Genomic DNA, 3,027 nt, shown 5'->3' on the forward strand with positions numbered 1-3,027 from the left:
GGGGATAGCTGACCTCGTCTTTCGACGAGCTGCCTACGTACCACTTTCGAGGATCAAGCCATCTTGTAGTTCTATTTTATGCCGCGAGCGGTTTTACTCGGCGGTTGTCGCCGTGCTGACCGCCTTGATCGTGATGACCATGGCCGGGTCAGCGTTTTCTTCCGGATGTTCCGGTTGAGTTGTAGTGATGTTCCGGTTGAGTTGTAGTGTCGGCTTCGGACTCGTGTTGAGTTTCGACGCCCGAAGCGTTTGCGTCAGCGGACGATGTTAAATCGTCTTTTCTTGAAACGTTTTTGGCCGAAGATTGACCTATCTTCGTGCGCTTGTGATTTGCCGTTGTAGAAGTCGTCATTTGCCTTAACTTGTGCTCCGCGAGGAAGCATTGTCGCGACTGTTTCTGACATCCCCAGATAGCTGCGACTCCGTTTGGGGTCGGGAATTTGACACCCAGGTGGTACGTCGATGGAATGGCTTGCATGGCATTGAGCCATGGGGTTCCCATGATCACGTTGTAGATGGCAGGATGATCGACTACCGCGAATTCGACGATTTTTGTGATCTCCTTGGCCATGACTGGTAGCTGAATCGACCCGAGGGTCATCGATACTTCGCCTGCAAAACATGTGAGCGGTTTCGGCGTTGGAGTTACTTCTCCGACTTTGATGCTCATCCGATTGAGAGTGTCGCAGATGATTACATTGACCGTACTTCCCGTGTGAATGAGTACTCTTCCGACTTCCAGATCTCGTATGACGAGATCTATGACGAGCAAATCGCAGTGAGGTTGATCGATTTCGCCGGCTTCCTCCTTCGTGAAGGTGATTGAGCAATTCTGATTTTGACTATCTCGGGTAATAGACCATGTAGGCCAGTTTGCACTCGACTCCGCCTTCCGCTGGTTAGCCTTGATGGCTGAAACCTTATCGTTGCAGAATAGCGATCCTCCAATGATCATGTTGACTCTGAGACGATTGTTATCGTTCCCCTTGTCATCTGGCCTTCTGCCGCGTTTATCCCCAGATTGGTTTCTTTGAGGAGATTTCTCCACGGGAGGATTTCTGTCCGCCTTCGGGGGGCGATCGATCTCGAGGATGAGATCTTTCTCGCTGGTCACTTCTGAGAGCTTGTCGTTACGAGGGTTCTTCTTCTTCGTTTTTGGATCTACATCTTTCGAGGATGGTCTCGCCGACTTATGTTTTTGCAATAAGACTTTCGTTTCTTCTTCGATCATGATGTAGTCCGTCGCCTTGTGGAGGGCGTCCTGGATCGTCCGCGGTTTGTCGAGGGCTATCCATTTTCTGAATTTCGACTTGTACCAGAGCGCCTTTCTGAGCGAATCAATGGCCACCTTGTCGCTTATCCCACTGACCCTAGACATTTCCAACTTGAATCGGCTGATGAACTCGCGGAGGGGTTCGTCTTCCCTCTGGGACAGACTTCAGAGATCGACATCGGAAGTTTCTCTATCTATGAACATAGAGTATTGCTTGTGAAATTCTGATGCGAGCTGTCGGAAACTTCCGATAGAGTTTCGCTTAAGGTGTGCGAACCATTCGAGGGCTGCCCCTTCTAGATTCTCAACGAACAGGCGGCAGTAGCCGGCGTCTTATTCGCCGTCCTTCAGCCTCGCTCTTCCCATCGTGATGTGCAAAGCCTGAAGGTGCGCCTTCGGATCGGTCGTACCATCATACTTCGATACTTTGAGTTTTCCCGGATCGGATACCCTCATATCTGAGATGCTAGTGGTGAAGGGGGTTTTCTGAGCCCCTTCCAGCAGCCTGTCGATCTCGGGTGCAGCGCTGGTAGCGTGATGAATTTGGGATTTCACGGCTCTAACTTCTGCCGCAGTCTTGGTGATATAGTCGCGAAGATCGCGGATATCCGACGTCTCGCCAGCAGATTTCCGAGCCTGTCGGCGTTTACTGCGAGTGAGCTCGGTTTGCTTTTCAGCCAGCTCTTCTTGTTCGTTCCAATAGAGGACTTCCCCCTCTTCCGTCATCGGTTTGTCGAACGGAGGGTTTTCCCGAGCAGATCGGCTTCTGGTCCTTCTTAGATGTCTGTCGACGTCCTTATCGGTATCGTCGGAGACATCGCTAGGATCCAGGTCGACGTACTCGACTTCGTTATCCTTTGAATCTTTCGCGGGAGGTAGAGGACTTTTCAGGGTTCCTCTTTTCGACGAAAGTCCTAAATACGACCTCAGGGTCTAGAGGAACCTCCGGGTTCCCCATCGACCTCTGGGTCCTCACTCAACCTCTGGGTTCTAAAGGCGATCTCCGGGCTCCAGAAACGACCTTTGGGTCCCAACAACATCTCCGGATTCTGAAGCAGTACCTATATGGGAAGGTCCCCTTGAAGGTTGTGGGAACTGAAATTCGCACTGTCGATTTCCGTTTAAATTAGGAAAGTAGGAGAACCCTAGCTTCCCAGAGGTCCCGGATATCTGCTAATACCACACGCTAAGCAATCATAACACGAGATAACAATGATAAATTATATGTAATCGTACAAAGGGGGCAAAGAGAAGTCTTATTCCGAATTTGCGTATGAGCGTTTACAACAAGGTATAAGCCTGGGCTCGAGAGCTGTCGGCGAGATTCCTAGTTCTAGCAACCCTAAGACGGCTAAACCTAATTGAGTCGCAGCTCGAATAACAAAAACGGAAAGTTGCCTAATTGCCCTAAGTGCTAAGTTTGCTCTGAGAAAAGTCCCCTCCCATGCTTCTCGCCTAGGACTCCTTATATACTGGCTCCTAGGTCGGTTTGCGCTTTTCCTCTTCAGCCCTTAAGCCGTCATAGCGTGAAAATGGAGATATTCCATTTTTTCCGATCTTCGTAATTATCTTCAAAATTTCGTATTTATCCGCGGCTTACAGGCTGTTGGTTAATATTTCCTTTGCGAACCAAGCGTAAGCCGTCATGCGGCTTACAGGCTGTTGGTTAATAAATCATAAGTTGGGCCTCGAGTCATGTCTTAGGTCCCTTTGGGCCGTCTTCTGACTCGAAGCATTTATTACGGCTTCTTTCG

Source organism: Brassica oleracea, chromosome C2, assembly GCF_000695525.1.
Source record: "Brassica oleracea var. oleracea cultivar TO1000 chromosome C2, BOL, whole genome shotgun sequence".
Classification (NCBI taxonomy): domain Eukaryota; kingdom Viridiplantae; phylum Streptophyta; class Magnoliopsida; order Brassicales; family Brassicaceae; genus Brassica; species Brassica oleracea.